Here is an 8,537-nt window from a genome sequence, read left to right as displayed (position 1 = left end):
CATAGAATTGGGTCACATATTCACAATCACAGGGAGATACAATGATCTGTTTTGATATGTGTCAAATATAAATGACAATGAGAGAGTGCTTTCTGACATTTAGCTATTTACACTTCAGTTCACTTCTACCATCCTTGGTCTTTTCTGTTTCTGGAGTAGGATTCAGAAGTTTATGGGCAGTCTCTGTGAACTTAATCTCAGAACTCTGTCTAAAATTAAGACTAAAATCACATGTATCCTTAGAACTATTCCTCAGGTGCTAATGTAAACATGCCTCCCTGGCACCATTCAGAAAATTAACTAAGTACTGTGCTGCTTAATGTTTTTTTTTTAAGTCTTGATTTCTGTGGAATGATGAGGTGAATCAGCTGCTGATTTCTGGTGAGTAGGGTTGGCAGTGCATGGAGGGTTTTGTGCATGGAGCATGCTGAGATCTGGACTGTGTAACCAACCTGCACCAGGCAGAAAAAAAGTTATACATTAAATCATAATACATAATGGATTAAATTATAATGCATACATATTATATATCATTAAACCGTAAGTGTTTAAAAGTATGTATAAATTATGTTTTAACTTTAAAAGCTATACATGAAATCTCTTATGATGATACAAGACAAAATATCATCCTATTTATTGCACTAGATAAAATCAATTTCTATGGCAGTAAGAAGAAATGAGGCTGAAAGTGATTACTTTGAGAGTGGGCTTCTAGACTTTACTCTAAAGAGAACAACAGGAACTCTATCTAGAGTGATTGTCTTGCCATTATCTTGCTACTGAATGATGACATTTTAATTACCAGAGTATCAATGTTTTTATAGAACACAAATAAGAATCAGTGCACCTTGTAGCACTTGTTCTTTCTTTGTTGTAATAAACCGAAAAGGCTGAAGAGGGCTTTTGTTTGTTTGTTTTGCTTTGCTTCCTGAATTGAAAAAGAAAGATAATATAAATATTGGTTAAAAAGTAAAGCTGTACCAAGGATGAAAGCAAGGATTTCAGTGCTTTATTCTGAATTACAGCTGCTGTACCATTGGCTCCAGGACAAATCTCTTTATCTCAATCCAAGTGGCTTGGTTTATTTGTAACATTTTGAAACTATTACTTAAGTGTCTTTCTTCACCTCCTTAAAACTTCTGCAGAAGTTGATTGTTTTTCCACTGAAACACTGTTACTCAAGAGAACTACCAAAAAATACATTCTCTAGTACCAAAAATGACTGAAGTTGCCAGTTATGATTTCCAGTGTCTTGAGCGATAGAGGGAATGGCCAAGCAAGTGCTGGCTCCATTAGCAGGAGTAAAATCAGCACAGGTAAATTTAGCAGGTGCTCTGAGAGAGTGCCTGAGATGATATGGATAATAAACAGATACGTGCAACTGGCATTAGACAACACACCTTATCCTTTTCTCAATGGAAACTATTTGAAGTCTATAAGTCATCACCAATTAGTACTTCTGCTTCTGACCAGGCGTCACGAGAAACCAAAACTTTTCTAGGTAAACTATGTTTCTTACAGTCTCTTGCAGAGTCTGTGAGAGACTACTTGGCTTGTGTCTGAGTTTTTCCATACATATCTCTATGTCAGTCAATAGTAATAACTCAGAAGAATTTCTATTTTTATTGTTAAAGCGCCTATTACTTTATTGTGAAAGATACCTAAGTTCCCTGATTTATTTTCATTATGGATATCTTAAGAAGATTTTGACTGTATAGTATATCCACTTACTCCCATGTGCCACATTGATGTTTCCAGTGTCACAAAAGAGTGGATTCCCAGAATAGAATTCTATCCTATGCTCTTCCAAAGTGAATGGAAATGACTAATTATTAGAAATTTGCATTAAAGTTGTTGCAAATATTCATGTTTACAATTAGAACTCAGTCTATAGGCAAAATGAAAATTCTGAATTTGATCATGCCCTAGCCTACTCAAATGGCTAAAATGGTTCAGTACATGAGCTTCTGTAACAGGCCTACTGGTATACAAAATGTGAATTTAATTGTATACTGAAATAAAGAGCTAGCAATTGATGTACAATCTCCTTTCCTTCCTCTCTCTTTATCTCTCTCTCTTTGTTCCTCCACAGCCCCCCTCTCATTCTTCCTACAACAAGAGTAAGAGCTCACCTTTTCTGATCAGTGCAAGATGATATATAGCAATCACAGGAGCATTTTTCACCCAGCCCCACTTTTCCTGGTTGGAATCCCAGGTCTGGAAGACATCCATGTCTGGATCTCCCTGCCTTTCTTCTCTATTTATCTTGTGACTTTGCTGGGCAGTGCCACCATTCTACTAGTCATCAAGGCAGAGCAGACTCTCCAGGAGCCCATGTTCTACTTCCTGGCCATCCTTTCAACAATTGATTTGGCCCTTTCTACAACTTTTGTGCCCTGCATGTTGAGTATCATCTGGTTTGAAGCTCATAAGTGGTTGTGTGGTCCACATGTTCCTGATCTATACTTTTACTGACATGGAGACTGAGGTGTTACTGGCCATGGACTTTGACCGTTATGTGGCCATCTGTGCTCCACTCCACTACACAACCATCTTGACATCCCGGGTGCTGGTGGGCATCACTATGTTCATTGTAATTCGTCCAATCTTGTTGACACTTCCTATAATCTATCTCATTTACCGCTTGCCATTTTGTTGGGCTTATATAATAGCCCATTCCTACTGTGAGCACATGGGCAATTGCAAAATTGTCCTGTGGAAATATCGCATCAATGCTATCTATGGTACTTTTTGTGGTCTCCGTCTTTCTTCTGAACCTGGTCCTTATTGGCATTTCCTATGTTTACATTCTCCGTGCTGTCTTCTGCCTCCCAGGGCAGGTTGCTCGGCTAAAAGCCCTAAGCACATGTGGCTCACATGTTGCCGTCCTCTACATTCTCTATAATCCCTCAGTCTTCTCTTTTCTTACTCACCAATTTGGACACAACATACCACACTCCATTCACATTCTTGCTGCCAATCTGCATTTGATAATCCCACCCTCTCTCAACCCCATTATTTATGGCATGAGGACCAAAGAGATACAAGAGCATGTATTCTATGAGCTTACTAAAAAATAAGATTCTTACCATGTTATTTTACTAAGGATTTTGATCCTCCTCAGAAGACTCATGGTTCTTGCCTTAAGAAATATCTCCTGGGCCTCACCATATTGCTGCCAACTTCTAATACAAGTTATCTTGCTCCTGGCTGTTGATGCTTTTGGCTGTTGACCATTGGGTTTTAGGGCTGGTTAAAATCTCATTGTATCTCAAGTTCAAAAACTGGGTATCCTATGTGAGAGCTATGTTGTCTTTGCCTGTGTGATTTTTATGCAGAGCCCTTGATAGCATGAGGAGAAAAGAATTTCTTATACTACCTTTTATGTTCTGTGATTAGAGATATAAGGCATTGGAATATTGACCCTGTAAACTATCTGATGTATTCCTTTACTAGTTTTCTCTTCTTTTTTCTCCCTCCCTTCCTCTCTCTTTCTTTCCTTCCCTCCCTCTTGCTGTCTTGCTTTCTCATGCATGCATTTGATTACTCATCTAACTTACATTTACTCTGTATCTATTGTGTATCCTGAATCATTATAACTTTTGGGGATAAATCAAGGAACCAAATTAACAACATCTGATCCTGTGAAGCTTGTTTACTGTTGTGCCAAGTTTGTATGTTTAAAACAATCATTGCCAAATTTATAGCTTGAACCTCTTCATCTACCAAACACATAAGCAATCGTAACCAAAACAACAACAACAAAAAAACTTCAAAACTATTTATCAATGATACCAATAGTCAACTTAGCCTGATTGACCCTCCACATTTAGGCTCATAGCATAATTGTAAGTGTGGTCTCATAATCTAGTATTGTATAGCATTTTTATCTATGTGATATACACTGGCCTTTGCCTGTCATTTTATTCAGTTTTTTAAATACACATTTGACACTTTAAAATATCCTAAAATTTGAAGCTAATTATTCTAAACCCATGATATACTTTAGGTCCCCCAGACTTTAATGTAGAAGCTGCAGATTAAACTATGAATAACCACTTTTCACATGAGACTGGGGCTTTCACAAATGATTTAATAATTAAATTTACGGCCGGGCCAGTGACTCAACCCTGAAATCCCAACAATTTGGGAGGCTGAGGTGAGGGGATTGCCTGAGCCCGTAGGATTAAGAACAGCGTGTGCAATTTGTTGAGACCTTATCTCTATTACACACACAAAAAAAATTAGTCATGCGTGGTAGTACGCCTGTAGTTTCGGCTACTTGGAGAGCTGAGGTGGAAGGATCACCAGAGCCCAGCAGCTTGATGCTGGGATGGCTGTGAGCGTGCCATGCACTCCAGCCTGGGCAATGGAATGAGTCTCCAACTCAAAAAAAAAGAAATTTCCTAAGACCAAGCAATGGGATCTTGCATCATTAAACTTGTCACAGTGCTTTACATTTAAAAAAAAATCTTATTTTATATTTTAGACTGCTTAAAAAAGACACTAATGTAAAAATATAACAAGTATATTTGTTTTGAAAATAAATGTTTACAATGTATAACATTGGACTTATCAGATAATATTTTGCAAAATATATACAACATTAAATTAAAATCACCTTTAAAATTGCCTTAATGCATTTTCTCTTCTAATTTTCCAGAGGCAAAATCTAGTATGTGTTTTATTGATATCACACAGTACACATTTTTTGTTTTACAACAAATCATAGTATTTTTGCTGGATCATTTATGAATTTATATGGGTTAAATATACTGTGTTTTGTTTGGTAACATTTATTTTGTTGATATATTTATCTATTAATAGGTATTCATGTTATCATTACTATTTTTAAGTGGAAAATGTTCTGCAAACTTTGCAGCATATTTGACCTTTTATGGAATTTATTTAGGCATTCTACTTTTAGGTAGCAGGATTATAATCAGTTAGAACATATTTCTGCTTTTTGATGTTTGCTATTATTCAGAGCTATTAAAGTTTAATTAAAAAATTTTTTTTGAGACATGGTCTGTGCAAAACAAAAAGGTGATAAAGCAGACTCAGGTGATCCTTTCACCTCAGCTTCCTAAGTGAGATTACAGGCATGTGCCACCATGCCTGTCTGCATTTTATTTCTTTAAACACTTTTATTTTTCTTACTTACTTTCCATGATTTCATGTAGTTTTCTTTTTTAAAAACCTTCTGATGTCTGAAAGTTGAATACTTTATATTTCTTCTTCTGTTGGATATTATACAAATTTTAACTTTCCTAATTTTAATTTGTGTTTCCTGAAAAAACTAATTTGTAACTATCACACTTTGGGCAAAACAAAAATATTAGCCTTCTTTACTTTTTCTGTTATTTCTTGTACATTTTTTTTAATGCAACAATCAACTGAAATCTTATCTCCTGATTTTTTAAAATGTTAAATGCCAATTTTTATTGACGTTATAATTATTGATAATTTATTTATTATAGAAAATCTTCATAAATATCTTCTTGCTCTCCAGTCTTCATGGGGAATATCTAGTATTTTTGACTTTAGGCCTGCTGCCAGCCACAATCTTCCCTGCTCTGATAACAATTCTACTTTATGTTGAAGTATGTCCTTACTCATGTGTCTTCATATTTGAATAATAAATTAACATTTATATAATTTTGGAATAACATTCTGCTTTATCACCTTTCTTTTTTTGCACAGATAAAAATTAATATTTTAATTTTAGTATTGCATATTCCTGGTGAAATGACAAATACACGAAATTAAATACTATGTCCAGGCACAAAGTTGCTGGATTAGTAGTGGATTAATTGTGCAATCTATTCAGAAAGACGAATTTGTTTCAAATCGTGCTGAGGTTTCTTTAGGGGTCAAAACATCTGCCTACCTATATTGGCATCAGGATACAGAAGACCTGGAAAGGATGTCTCAGGGTGATACTGTTATAAACATGTGTGTGTATGTGGGCCAGATGTGGTTTGGTGAATACTATTAAATAGAGCAAGGGACAAAGTTCCTTTCAGATTCTTACTTAGCCATTTACTATCTACATGACCTTGGGGAAAATGAATAAAAAGAGCAGCTGGCTAAATATGTGACTTTTTTTTTCAAGTCAATGTATTTCTTCTTTTCTTTTTTCCTCATTTTTATATTAGATTTAGGAGGTGAATGTGCGTGCTTGTTACATGAATATATTATGTAGTGTTGGGGATTGGGTCTCAGGTGGCCCACCCCCCAGATAGTAAACACTGTACCCCATAGGTAATTTCTGGATCCTAGCCCCCTTTCCTATATCCTCCCCCCTTATTGGTTTTCCCAGTGTCTATTATTTTCATGTTTGTGGTCTTTTAGTTCCCACATATAAGTGAGAGCAAGTGGTGTTTGGTTTTCTGTTTCTGAATCATTTTGCTTAAGATGATCATCTCTACCTCCATTTTTGTTGCTGTAAAAGACATTATTTCATTCTTTTTTATGGCTGCATAGTATTTCATGATGTGTATATACCACATTTTCTTCATCCAGTCAGTTATTGGTGGGCACTTAGATTGGTTCCATGATTTTGTAATTGTGAAATAGTGCTGCAACAAACATACAAGTACAGATGTCTTTTTTATATATTGATTCCTTTTTCTTTGGGTAGATCCCTAGTAGTAGGATGGCTGGGTCAAATGTTAATTAAATTTTTAGTTATTTGGGAAATCTCCGTACTGTTTTTCAAAGAGGTTGAACCCATTTAGAATCCCACCCACATTGAATGAAACTTCCTTTTTCTCCACAGCCACACCAGCGTCTATTGTTTATTGACTTTCTAATAATAGCCACTGTGACTGGTATGTGGTAATATCTCACTGTGGTTTTAATTTGCATTTATCTGATGATTATTGATATTGAGATCTTTTTTTCATATGTTTTGTTGGCTGCTTGTGTGCCTTCTTTTGATTAATGTCTGTGTCCTGTCCCACTTTTTGATGGGATTATTTGTTTTTTTCATGTTGAGTTGTTTGAGTTCCTTGTAGATCCCAGATATTAGCCCTTGTTATGAGGTGTAATTTGCAAATAATTTCTCCCATTCCATAGATATTCTGTTCACTCTGTTGATTATTTCTTTACCTGTGTAGAAGCTGGTCCCTTTGTTTAGTTTTGTTTTTGCTGCAATTGCTTTTGGGGGTCTTCACTATAAATTTTTTGCCTAGGTCAGTGTCTGGAAGAGTATTTCCATGTTTTGTCGTGGATTTTTATAGTTTCAGGTCTTACATTTAAGTCTTTAATCTATCTTGAGTTAATTTCTATATGTGGTAAGAGAGAGATGACCAGTTTCATTCTTCTACATATGGCTAGCCAATTTTCCCAGTACCATTCATTGAATTAGAGTATCCTTTCCCACATTGCTGATTTTTGTAGACTTTGTTGAAGATCAGTATACGTGCAAGCATTTGGTTTTACTTCTTGAATCTCAGTTATGTTCCATAGAACCATCTGCATATTTTTGTACCAGTATCATGCTGCTTTAGTTGCTATAGCCTTATAGTATAATTTGAAGTCAGGCAGCGTGATGCCTCCACAATTGTTCTTTTTGCTTGAATTGCTTTGGCTATTCATGCTCTTTTTTGGTTCCATATAAACTTTAAGATTTTTTTTCTAGTTCTATGAAGAACCAAGTTGGTATTTGATCAAGATTGCATTGAATATGTATATTTCTTTGGGCAATTTAGTTATTTGAACAATACTGTTTATTCCAATACATGAACATGGAACGTTCTTTCATTTGTTTATGCTGTTTATGATTTCATCCGTCAGTATTTTTGTAGTTCTCCTTGTGGAAATCTTTCACCTATTTAGCTAAGTGTATTCCTAGGTATTTTATTTATTTATTTATTGGCGAGTATGAATGGGATTGAATTTTCAATGTTGTTCTTGGCTTGAGAATTGTTGGTGTGTGGGAACAAAATTTTGTACATTGATTTGTGTATTCTGAGGCATTACTGAAGTCATTCACTGGGTCTAATGGCTTCTTGGTGTAATCTATGGCTTTTTTAGGTATGCAATCATATCATCCACATGGGATAGTTTGACTGATGCTTTTTTTCTTTTGATAGGTTTAGATCTTGTTTTGCTAGTTCCTTGAAGTGCAAGGTTGACTGGTCTCTCTGTATTTTTGACATAGGCATTTAATGCTTTGAACTTTCCTCTCAGAACAGATTCTGTTGTTTTTGAGAGGTTTTGGTATGTTGTATTACTGTTTTCATTTGTATCACAAATTTTTTGAATTCTGCTTAATTTCACTGTTTATCCAAAGGTCATTCAATAACAAGTTGTGTAGTTTTCATGTAGTGTGCAGTTTAGGGAGCTCTTTTTAATGTTAATTTCTAATTTCTAATCACTATGGTCTGAGAAGATGCTTGGTGTGATTTTAATGTTTTAAACTTATTGATACTTATTTTATGGCCAAGCATATGATCTATTTTGGAGAATGTTCTATGCAGAGATGAGAAGAATATATATATATTCTGCCATTGTTAGGTGGAAAGTTCTAT

General features: G+C 35.2%; 1 pseudogene; it reads left to right on the top strand.

The window, feature by feature from the left end:
• The first annotated feature begins 2,151 nt into the window (after positions 1-2,151).
• LOC103249696 lies at positions 2,152-3,080 on the top strand (annotated as a pseudogene).
• The last annotated feature ends 5,457 nt before the right edge of the window (positions 3,081-8,537 follow it).

This window comes from Carlito syrichta, unplaced genomic scaffold (assembly GCF_000164805.1).
Source record: "Carlito syrichta isolate Samal-C Ts95f unplaced genomic scaffold, Tarsius_syrichta-2.0.1 Scaffold44532, whole genome shotgun sequence".
NCBI lineage: Eukaryota > Metazoa > Chordata > Mammalia > Primates > Tarsiidae > Carlito > Carlito syrichta.
The sequence above is the reverse complement of the archived record's forward strand: the minus strand, read 5'-3'. Positions and strand labels throughout refer to the sequence as shown.